Genomic DNA, 12,508 nt, shown 5'->3' with positions numbered 1-12,508 from the left:
CGAGGTGCCAGGTGCCCGCCTGGGCTGCGGCCGGGCCACGCCTCGCGTTCCGGCGACGCGTCACCCGTTGCTGGGCAGAGAACCCGGTATTTGCATCTCCCAATCGCTGACCGCCGAGGCTGGGCGGGGCTCAGGCTGTGGGCTCGGCGGTCTCGCGCCTGGGATGGGGGAGATGGATGAGATCGGTTTCTTTTTTTAGTCTGGGGGCTGGAAGGAAGTGTGGGGGGGTGTCCCTGAGCATGCTTCCATCTGCCTCTCAAAGCTTGCACTCGCTCTGGTGGCCTCTGCAGTATTAGTTTATTCAGTGACACCTGCAGCCAGGTGAGAACTCCCGCCCCTTTCTCTTCTTTTGGGCGCCTTTTGGAGCGTCCCAAGACAGTTTGGGGCAACCAAGATTGAAGATTCTTAGAGGGACAGACTCAAACTATCGTAGTCCAACTCTACTACACAGGGTTCAGCCACGTGTGGTCTTAACGAGTATTTTTGGATCCAGTGAACGAACCCTCATGTCTGTAGAGAAAAAGAGCAGGCACAAGGATCCTGAAAAAGGAATAACACCCACTTTCCGAAGATGAAACCCCGAGGCCATGTACTCTGTGACTCCAATCGCAGGCTCGCGCGCCACTGCTCTTGAGAGAGCACCAAGGGACTAGGCCACCGCGGCTCTCGCTTCGCCTTCTCAGGAGCTTCCTCCGAGCGCTCCAGCTCCCCACGTGTGAGCCTGTTCTGGTACCACCTGCGTGTGCCACCCAGGGGGAGGTCACCTTCACGGGCGTCGGGGGCCTGGGTTGGGACGGGGTGCGAAGGTTTTCCCCTGAGAGATAGGAGCTGGCAGGTGTCCGGGTAAAGGTCTCAAAGATGCCATTTCCCCAGGGCATAGTGGGTACAGTGAGGGGCGGGGAACGCGCCACTAGCGGCGGGGCTCAGCCCTCTCCGGGCCTGCAAGGATTGAGCCCTAGAGCGAGACTATGGGGTAGGGAGGATGGGCTGCGGCGCGGCTCTGCAGCGCGGTGCCCTGGGTGCCTGGGACCGTAATTGAAGCATCCCTGGCGCTGGGCCGGGGCGGGGGCGGGGGTGGGGGTGACTCTTAAAGGCACAGTGAGCTCAGAAGAGCAGGCTTTGCTCCCGCCCGCCTGGTCCCTCCGCCTCTTTGGAAGCTAAAAGCTGGGAATCCCTGCGTTTGAATCTTCCCAACTGCAGCCTGGGCGGTTTGTTGTTCACTGAAGTCAGACTTCCTGTGTTCATATCCCAGTGCCTCGTTTTGCTTATGCTTAAAATGGAGGTGATACATTTTCTCCCTCATTGGGTAGGTGGCTTCACAGGTTAAATGGGATGATGTATGGAATCACATCCCTGATGACTGGTAAGTGTTCAGTAGACGTTATATAGAACTTGATTTCCCAGTAGTTCGCGAGGTCACGACCAAATCTGAGCTAGCTTCAGGAGAAAAAAGTTGGTAGGGTGGGAACGGATTTAACGTTCTGGAAAGGGTATCAAAGTTGTGATCGTGAGGAAAATAAAAACTTCCTGAAATTTCTAACACCTTTTCCGTTTTCCCATGTAATGCTTATTTTATTTTAAATTATATATAACGGGCAAAACCATCCTTTTAGTGCTTAGGGCCTTTCCAAGGTTTTTTTTTTTGTTGTTGTTTTGTTTTTTTGGTACCAGGGATCAAACTCTGGATCTTGAGCTTGCGAGGCTGCCAGGCAGGCAGCCGTCCAAGGTCGTTATTGCCTCTATATCTGCTGCCTTTCTTATCCCAGTGTATTTGAATCGTTCCTAACCTCCAGATTGATTTGAACCGGGGGTTCACTGTTATCAGCAGGGAAAAGAAAATTATATCCATTATTCCACCCCCTCTCCATCTAAGTATCCTTCCATTTGAAAAATATTTACTAATGCTACTCCACAGGCTCTGGGATGGACACTGGGGAGCTTAAAATGGCTGAAGTTTAGCAGAGTCTGGACCCCTTGAAAAAAAAAAATCTGCCTTGCCCTGTGTAGCTGCCAGGACGCTTCACAACAGATAAGACCTGAATGAGAGTTCACTGAAGGAGGTGCATCTTCACTCTTCCTTTTTTCAACAGGCATATAAGCAATGCGTTATCCTTTCTAAAGTAACTCCCTAAAAGAACAGACCCTTAATTGTAGAGACACTGAACTGGAAACTGGGGCTACTGGATTATAGCAGTGACCAAAACAGAAGTTTCTTCTTTTGCAAAAAAAAAAAGGCAGGTAAACAATTTTCAAACACTAGTGAGTGCTGAAAGAAAATAAAGCGAGGTAGTGGAGTAAGTGTTATGCCTTGGACAGAGAGCGTAATAGATTGGAGGAGAACTTAGATCTCAAGATGATGAGAAGCCATCCATACAGAGATCTGGAGGAAAGACCTGGGGACGAGGTAGTGAGGAACAGTGGGAGATGGAAAGTCTCCAGAGGGGAGAGGGGGAATACAAGCAAACAGGATGGGTTCATGTGGGATGAACTGGAGGGAAATAATATATTTAAGGAATTCTCCAGGATGTGGGGAGCTGATTCTTTCCTAGTTGCAGAGTGTTATAATCAGAGTTGTGCTTTAGGAAGATAAAGGAGTTTCATGTACTGTGGATAGATTGGAGAAAAGATATTTGGAGAGGGAGCAATTGGCCAGAAATTTTGTTGTGTTTCAAAAATATGCTCACTGGTGCCACTGCCTGCCTCACAAGCACAAGGTCCCAAGTTTGATCCCCGGTACAAAACAACAAGCAAACAAACAAAAATATGTCTACAAACTTTTTGATATTTCTTACTCTCCTCCCCCACGTAAGTGCGAACTGAATATACTGACTTGCTCTAATAGAATGTGGCAGAAATGATATGTGACAACCTAGGGTTTCCTCCTTGCTCTCTGTCCTGTGTCACTTGTTCTGGGAAATGCTGGATGCTATATTGTGAGGACACTGAAGCAGCCATCGGGGAAGGCCTGTGTGGCAGGGGACTACAGACTGCAGCCAACAGCCATGTAAATGTGCCATCTTGGAATGACATCCTCCAGCCCCAGTCACGCCTTCGGAATAGTGGACTCTGGCTGGTTTGTGTCCACCCCTCTTCTCCCTCTCCCTCTCTCCTCTTTCCTCCTCCTCCTCTTTCTCCCCCCCCACCCTCTTTCTCTCTCTCATCAGTATTGGGGATTAAACCCAGGGCCTTTGCACTAAGCTACCTCTCCAGTCCCAACTTCTTCACATTTTCTTTTCTTTTTTTTAAAGCTGGGTCTCACTGAATCACTAAATTACTGGGCTCAAATTTTCAATCCTCCTGACTCACCCTTCCAAGGTGATGGATTACAGGTGTGTGCCACCTCCCCCAGCTCCTTAGCTAACCAGTCTTCCTGCAAGGATTTCTTTACTGTGAAAGGAATTTCCTTTTCTTTTAACCATTCTCTTTTTTTATTGGTACATTTTATATATACATAATGGTAACATCCATCATAGGGAGTTTGTACCTGTATGTGATATATCTTGCTGCTGCTTTTTTCCTCATACCTGTCCCTTTCCTTCAACCCTTCTCTCCTACCTTATTTAGAAAAACTTTGTTTCCATTTCTCATTTTCTTTTTTTTTTTTGACCTTACCTTCCCCTGCTTGTTTCCCTTCTCATTTGAATATTTTCTTCCTGTTTCCCAATATCTATTATACATTTTGGTCCTTATTTATACTTTTGGTTTCCCACACCAGAGAAACAATATAGTATATAAATATGTGTCCAGTTTATCTCACTTAAGAGTGTTGGTCTCAAGGTCCATCCATTTAGCTAGAAATGTCTCAAGCTTATCCTTCTTTAGGGCAGAGTACTACTCCATTATGTATTTTTTTAAACCCCACATTTTCTTTATCCATTCATCAGTTCATAGGAATTTGGGCAGTTTCCAAGATTTAACTATTACAAACTGTACTGCCCTGACATGCGTGTGCATGTAGTGCTGTGGTAGGATGCTTTTAATTCTTTCAGGAAGATACCAAGGAGAGGAATAGCTGGGTCAAATGGAACCTCTAGGGCCAGGGATTTAGTTCAGTGGTTCCGCCATCTGCCTTGGTAAAACAAAAAACAAAAAAAATCCCAATCAAATGGAACTTCTAATTTTTATTTTTTGAGGAATCTCCGCAGTGATTTCCACAGTGGTTGCACCAGTCTACACTCCCACCAACAATGGAGAAGGGTTCCTTTTTTCTCACAGCCCCTCTAGCATTTGTTATTGGTTGATTTCTTGATAATAGCCATTCTTTCTGGAGATGGAATCACTGTTTTAATTTGCTTCTCTCGAATGACCAGTGATGTTGAACATTTTTTCATGTATTTATTTGCCATTTCTACTTCATTTGAGAAGTAGACAGCCATATTTGGATTGGGTCTTTAATTTGGGGGGGATCTGATTTTTTAAAGTTCTTTATATATTCTTGATATTAGTCCTTTGTTTTAGGAACAGCTGGTAAAATTTTTTCCCACATTGTATGTTGTTTCTTCACTCTGTTGGTTGTTTCTTTTGTTGTGCAAAAGCTTTTTAATAGATGAGATCCCAGTTGGTGATTCTTTGTGATCGTTCTGGTGCAATCACGGTTTCATTCCTAAAGTTTTTGCTTATACCTGTGCCTTCAAGAGTTCTACCTCTTCTATCTTCTAGCAGATTTAGTGTTTCTTTTTTAATATTTAGACCTTTGATCCCTTTCAGTTTTAGTTTAGTGCATGGTGAAAGGTACAGGTCCTTAACTGCAGCCTCATCCTGTAACCTCCTGACGAAATTCTTGTCAGATCCATGATTCATAGAAACTGAGATGGTGTCTGATTTGGCTGCACTTTCCTACTGGCTTGAACCACCCTGGTACGTGCACGACTGTCCCATTGGGTGGCTTGAACCACAGGTGGTTAGCTATGGAACATCAGACGCTGGAATTCAAATATGAACCACATGGGAGCGAGGCATGCCTTGTGAATGTACTTAAAGTGTCTTAAGTTAGGGAATAATGGATTAAGAAGCAGTGAAGACCATAGTCTTCCATTATCCAAGGCGGTACATCCCAAGACCCCCAGCAATGCTTCAGACTGTGAATAGTTTAATAACCATTCCATCTTCACTAAACACTAGCATAAAGTGCTGTGACATTTTTTCTTTTTTTAGGTGCTGTGACTTTTGTAGTTACAGGCACAGCAGTAAAACGGGTACGAATTCCTTTTCCTTCTTCACAGTTTCAAGGGTGGAAGATTTGTTCCTATCACAGATCGCAGCAATCTCAGACTTGTTTTCTTGGCCTGTTAGGTTGAGAATATTTACCTTTTCACCTAAAGGAAGCATTGAATGGCTCCTCATCGGTGTATCTGAATTGTACCTGAATGGCCAGTGTTTCTCTGGTGCATTGGGGTCATTAAATAAAGTAAGAGTGACTTAAACACAAGAACTATGATCCCACCACAGTTGGTCTGAGATTACTTGATACTAAGTAATTGTAAGCCACTTTTCTCTTCCCTGGGCCATAATGCCTGACACCCACAATTGAAAGGGGAAGTTTATTTCGGCTCACATTTTTAGAAGTTTCATTCCATGTTTGGCAGGCACAAGCATAAAAACTGTGCTGGATGTGGTGGCACTTTCCTGTAATTACAGCACTTGGGAGGCTGAGGCAGGAAGATCATCATAAGTTTGTGCCACCCTGGAGTACATAGTGAGTTCAAGGCCCGCCTGAACTACATAATAAGACCTTGTCTCAAAAAAGCAAAATAAACAAAAGCTTATGGATGGTGTATTTCTGGAACTTTCCATTTGATATTTTCAGGTTGTAGTTGACTTTGGATAAGTAAAACTAGAATGTAACCACAGATAAGGGGAGCTACTGCAGCTAATGTAAGATTATTACCCTAGCTTCTGAATCAGGAAGAGGGGACTTTCCAGATGACAAAATTTTCTTTGTGTCAAACTTCAAAAATATTTCCAAAAAATTTAAGGGAAAAATCATTCATTGGGATTCATTGTTTTGATGCCAAGAAACACCCACTCTCAGCATTTTGGTATTTTTTCTGGTTGGTTTTTTTCTCTCTGCACATCTTTTGTCTAGCTGACTTCATTTTGTCTCCCACAATTTTCATTTAAAATTATACTTTGAGTGTTTTTCCATGTGGCTACAAGTCTTCACAGGAATGTATCTTCCCACAGTTACCATTTCTTAATTTTTTTTGCCAAGCTGTTTTGAAGTGCTTTGACTATGAAAACCTTCCTATCAAGCAGACTGATAGTCTCTGAATGTAGAACTACCATTTTGTTTTTCTCATTGCAAAACTGTTGTGGTTGGGAACTGGAATTGTCCCTGCAAACCCTCAAATGCTCAAGAGTCAGGGTTTTTGGAAGACGGTTGGATTATGGATTGGATCATCTTCAGCCATTGTACCGATCCACTGGTGAGTTCAAAGCTAAATGTACTGTGGGAAGTGGGGCCCAGGGAAGAGGGCATCCCTGGAAGCGTGGCCCGGAAGGATTAATCTCCCTTCCTAGGGCCTCCCCTTCTCTTGCCTCTTGGTCCCAAGATGGGAGCAGCCTTCCTCTTCCTGAGTCCTCCCATCACACCATTCATCCCTGCACACCACTCATGGCCGACCATGCAAGGACTGAAACTTCTGAAACTATGAGCCCAAATAACCTTCTTCTCTGTTAATCTGTGAGGGTCTGGTATTGTGCTTCAGTGATGAGAAAAGTGACTAAGATTAAAAAGGCATACATTTTTAGGGATTAAAAAGTCTCACACTACACTGAATCATACAAGGTAGAAAAACATCTTTTGTACTCTCCATAAAGGGCAGTATTTCAAATAAAATTTATTTTTTCAAATAAATTTTACATTTTATTGTTTTTAGAAATTTTAATGTTTATAAGCACGTGTGTGTTTGTGTGTATGTATGTGTAATTTTTAACACCAGTGAAATTGTACTTTGTGTAATTTCCGGTACCGTGCTTTTGTCACGTCTCTTGCCAGGTCTCTTTCCAGATTTCTTTCTAGTCTGCCTACTACTTACTTATGAACACGCTGTTACCCTTCCTGAAAGACAGATTGTTTTTCTTTTATTTTGCCTGTTATAGACAATAGGACAGAGAGTACCCTTGCATATGCATTTTTTTTTTTTTTGCACATTTGCCTGTTATTTCCTCAGGATCAATTCACAGAGACTCAGCAATCTAAACACACACACATTTAGACAGGGTGTTCCTCAAACACAACAGGCCTGGACCTACCTCAGGGCCTTTGTACATGCTGTCTCCTTTCCTGGGAATACTTTTCATCCTCATCCTGGCATGGCTGGTGTATTCCTTCATTCTGGGCTCAGGTCAGATGGCATCCCCAAAGAGATCCCCTGCAACACTCAGCTGCGGCCTGCCCAGGCACTGCTCACAGGCCCACAAAACTGCTTGGTGGTGACATGGCCCATCCTTGCCATGATTGGCTGTTTTCACATTTGTATACATTTATTTATGTATACCATGATGAATATAAGTCAGCAAATCAAGAGCCAAAAAAATTCATGAACTGACCTCCTGTGAACTCCTATCCCAGCCCATCTCCTGCCTTCCCTCAGGTTCCTTAATCTTCTTTAACATTTTTAAAAGACATACCAGCTTCACTGGGGTATAATTCACATCAAACACTATTCACTCATTTACACTGTATCATTCAATGGCGCTTAGGATGTTCATAGTTGTGCAACCACTACCACAAAAGATTTTATCGCATTTCCATCATTCTGAAAAGAAACCCCGTGCTGATTAGCAGTTGTGCCCCCATCTGCTTGCTCTACCACAGCTCTAAATTCTCAGCAGCAGGAAGATACCAGTCTACTTCCTGTCTCGGTACATTTGCCTGTCCTGGACACTGCATGCCAATGAAATTGTACAGTATGTGGCATTTTGGGACTGACCTCTTTTATGTACCATCCTATTTTCTAGATTTATCAGTACTGTGACATGTAACTTAATTCCTTTTTATTGCCAAATAATACTCCATTGTGTGGATTTATCACATCTTCTGGATCAGTTAGTTGACAAGTATCTGGGCTGTTTCTACTTTACGGTTGTTATGAACGGTGCTGCTATGTATAGTCATATGTAAGTTTCTGTGTGACACATTTTCATTTCTTTGTAGCAGATACCCAGAGGTGCAATTCCTGCCTGTCTTCCAAAGTGACTGCCCAGGCTTGGTATGGTGGTGCACACCTGTAATCCAGGTATTCAGGCGACTGAGCAGGAAGATCGCTGTAAATTCAAAGCCAGCCTAGGCTACATAGTGAATTCAGATCCAGCCTAAACTGCATAGTGAAACCCTATCTCAAAACACCAAACAGGGCTGGGTGTGGTAGCGCACGCCTGTAATCCCAGCATTTAGGAGGCTGAGGCAGGAGGATCACTGCGAATTTGAGACCAGCCTGGGCTACACAGTGAATTCCAGGTCAGTCTCAACTACATAGTGAGACCCTGTCTCAAAAAACAAAACAAAAAAACAAACGGGCTGGGGATTTAGCTCAGTGATTCTGCCGCCTGCCTTACAAACTCAAGGACCTGAGTTCCATCTCCGGTACCAAAAAAACAAAAACAGAAAACCAAACAAAACACATGCACGCGTGCGCACACAGCCAGTGACTACGCCATCTTACATTTCAATCTGCTGTGTATGAGGTTCTGATCTCCCCTTTCTCTTACTCTCTTTTTTTTTTTGGTACTGGGGATTGAACTTAGGTCCTTGCGCTTGAGAGGCAGTCGGCGGAACCACTGAGCTAAGTCCCCAGCCCCTTCCTTTACTCTTTATTTTATTTTTTGGTACCAGGGATCAAACTCAGGACCTTGGCTTGCCAGCTCGGTGCTATGCCACTGAGCTACATTTCCCCTTTACTCTTTAAAATGTAAGTGTTCAGGGGCTAGGGATTTAGCTCAGCGGTTCCGCCACCTGCCTTGCAAGCGCAAGGACTCGAGTTCAATCCCAGCACCAAAAAAAAAAAAAAAAAAAAAAAAAAAGAGAGAGAGAAGTAAAATATAAGTATTCTTAGCTGTGGATGTTGGCACATACTTATAAGCCCAGCATTCCAGAGGCTGAGGCAGGAGCATTATGCTTTAAATTCAAGGCCAGCCTAAACTACATAACAAGACCCTGCCTCCAAAAAATGAAAACAACACAACAGTAGCAACAAAATAAAGTAAAATGTACATATTTTTAAGAATATGTTGTGTTCTCTTTATTATTTTCCCCCCACTATTGGTATCCAACCAACCCAGGGGCATCTACCACTGAGCAATATCCCCAGCCCTTTTGTTATATTTTGAGTCAGGATCTTGCTAAGTCACTAAGTTGCCCAGGCTGGACTTGAATTTTCTTCCTGCCTCAGCCTCCCAGAGTGCTGGGATTACAGAAGTGCCCCACCACACCCGGTTTTTTCTCTTTTTCGGGTGGTACTGGGGATTGAACCCAGGCTATGACACATAACAGGCAGGTGCTTTCCCTCTGAGCTACGTTCCCCACCTTGTCTTGTTTTATCTCAGGATGTCATGCCTTATGTAACATCTGCTTCTCACACTCTCAGAGCTAAGATTCACCCACATTGCACCTCTGCGGAGCTTGTTCATTTCCCACTGCAGGAATATACAGAACTTTCCTGTCTGTGGGCACTTGGAGTTTTACCAGGTTTTCTCTTCTGAATGGTGCTGCTGTTCGTTAGCAGGCCCGGACGTGTTCCTGTGCCCTGCTCAGGAGGAGATGCCTGGGAAGCACGAGGCCTCGGCTGAGGCAGGGGAGACCTGACTTTGCCCCAGGGTACTTTTGCAGGGCAGTGTTCCTCCCCCTCTGTCCAGCATGACATTGTCAGGTGTCTTCATTTTTGCTTGCATTATTCTGTATCAGCACTCTGTGTTCTTCATAGGACTTACCACGCTGTGAGAGTTTCTTCTCCACTGCAATTTCAGCTCTAAGAGGGCACAGATTTTTGCCTATTTTCTAATCCTAGGATGGTGTGTAATACATAGTAGATGCTCAAACATTTATTGGATGAGTCAAAATTAGAACTTTAGAGCCAGGGAATTAGCTCAGTGGTTCCACCGCCTGCCTTGTGAGTGCAAGGACCTAAGTTCGATCCCCAGTATCCCCCCCGCCAAAAAAATTAGAGCTTTAACACGTATGCACTCAAATTCCCATGGGAGTCCGGTGAAGGATCTAAAATTTTGGAAAACAAAATCACAGAGTCCAACTTGTCACTACACAGTGGTTATTGGTGCAGTGCAGACTACCTGGCCCTTTCCGGTTGGTGCCCAGTGGTTTGAGAGTGAGGTTCTCAGAGGCAGCAGCTGAACGCCTGATGGTCTGTGCCACCATCTCTCTGTGTGGGCTCCCACCCAGCCTCCCGACGAGCTCTCTGCCCTCACCAAGGCTTCCTTCCACTCTACTCTGCACAGTCTCATTCTCCAGGCACAGACCTGTGTCTCTTCTCTTGTCAGAGCTCTTGAGTGGTTTCCCTATTGGCCTCAAGAGAAACGCCAGATGTTCACTTTGTCCACCAATCCAACTGTCTTGTGCAGGCTTCCACCCCGCTGGGCTCACAGTGGACTTCGGAAAGGGCCTCCTGGAGGTGTTATCGCCACCAGCATTTCTCCCTCTTCCCAGCACTCCCACTCTGCCTCCCCTTTCTTCAGGTGCTGGGGATCCAACCTAGGGCTTCTATCTGAACTACCACTCAGCCCTGTTCTCCTTAAAGATCTCCTAACTCCACCTTTCTTTTTTCAGGTGCTCTGCGCTTATTTGGCACTCAGGGCAGATGATTTTTTAAAACCCATCCCTTCTAAGTGACATTGTTTCCAGTAACAGTCATGATATACAATGAGTATTACTAATGATAAGTATTGGCCAGAAAAAATTACATACAGTGGCGATATATTTTGTTGACCTTTATATATGTAATCATGTCAATAAAGATAAACATTGCCGTATAAAAAAACAGAAAAGAACTGTACATGGTGTTGCATACCTGTCATCCCAGGTACTCCAGAATTTGAGGCAAGAGGATCACAAGTTTGAGAACAGCCTGGACATTTTAGCATGATCCCATCTCAAAATTAAAAAAAAAAGAAATCAGGGCTGGGGATTTAGCTCAGTGGTGTTGTGCCTACCTGGCAAATGCAAAGTCCTGAGTTCGATTCTCAATGCCGGAAAAGAAAAAAAAAATGAATAAGAAAATAAAAGGGGCTGGGAGCATAGCTTTGGACTTCCTGGGTTTGATCTCCATCTACAGTAGTACTGTAAAACAATACAAAATAAGATGAAAAGCCAGAAAACAGTGGTACATATGGAACCACATACCAGGCATGGTAGCATATACCTGTAATTCCAGCACTCTGGGAGGCTGAAACAGGAAGATTGAAAGTTCAAGCAATTTATCAATTCTGTGAGACCTTGTCTCAAAGAAGCTGGCCCTGGGGGAGTCTGGGGGATGTAGTTTAGTGCAAAGGCCCTGGGTTTAATCTCCACTGTTGTAAACAGCACCAACAAAAACAGAGTAATAGGTCAATACATTTCAATTACCTTATCGTTTTTTGGATAAACATTTAAGGAATATGCTCCAATAGTAGCTTGATGCAATAACAATTACATTATGGTTTAAAAACAAAACTTTTTTTTTAAAATATGGAATGCTTCATGCATTTGCGTGTCATCCTTGCACAGGGGCCATGCTAATCTTCTCTGTATAGTTCCAATTTTAGTTTATGTGCTGCCGAAGCAAGCACAAAAAAAAAACTTTAAGGGAACCAATTTCAATAAATAGGGTATTGGAATTTGGTAAAACATAACTTTACTAAATAGTAATAATATGCAATTTTATGAAATTACAAATCTTTTTTTTTCTTTTTTCTTTTTTATTGAGGATATTGGTACAATCTAGGTATACAAATACAGTTACATTCATCATTGGGATTCTGTACCTTTACATAATAGGTCTTGATTCTCATTTTTCCCCTTGTCCCTGCCCTCCCTTCACCCCCTCTTCCCCTCCCCATTTACAAACACTTTGTTTCCATTTTTTCAGTTTCTCATATTTTTTTCCTCTCCCTTATTACCTTTCCCCCACCCTTCCCACTTTCCTTACACCTTTAGCCCTTTACTTCCTATTTCACATTATTAATTGTCTCATTAGGATCCTGTGTACTATTATAGTTTTTCACACAAAAGAAACTATTCGGTATTTCAGTTAAAGAAATCTCTGTATGAACATTAAAAATAGGGAATCCTAAAATAAAATTAAAAAGGAAAGTAAAAGAGAAAAGGCAATGATATAACATCAAAATAATCCTTAATTCTGGAGATGAAAATGGTCCATGAACGTATTTAAATTGCTTCTCGCTCTTATAGTCTCATCTTATTCTTTCTTCGTTATTTAGAGAATACTTTATTAGTTTCTGTAATCAAACCCATGTAGATATGACCTTACATATTTAGTACGATGTGTTACCCCTGTAC

The 12,508-nt window shown here is 43.5% G+C and overlaps 1 non-coding gene across 1 annotated transcript; it reads right to left on the bottom strand.

Moving 5' to 3' along the window:
• Nucleotides 1–11,671: 11,671 nt before the first annotated feature.
• Nucleotides 11,672–11,778, bottom strand: LOC117287265. The gene has a single exon (XR_004518499.1). It is a non-coding gene; the product is annotated as a U6 spliceosomal RNA (small nuclear RNA).
• Nucleotides 11,779–12,508: the final 730 nt, after the last annotated feature.

The sequence above is a fragment of the Fukomys damarensis genome, unplaced genomic scaffold (assembly GCF_012274545.1).
Source record: "Fukomys damarensis isolate Sample0158 unplaced genomic scaffold, DMR_v1.0_HiC HiC_scaffold_22, whole genome shotgun sequence".
In the NCBI taxonomy this organism is placed as follows: domain Eukaryota; kingdom Metazoa; phylum Chordata; class Mammalia; order Rodentia; family Bathyergidae; genus Fukomys; species Fukomys damarensis.
Note: the sequence above shows the minus strand (reverse complement) of the source record. Positions and strands in the feature narration are given on the sequence as shown.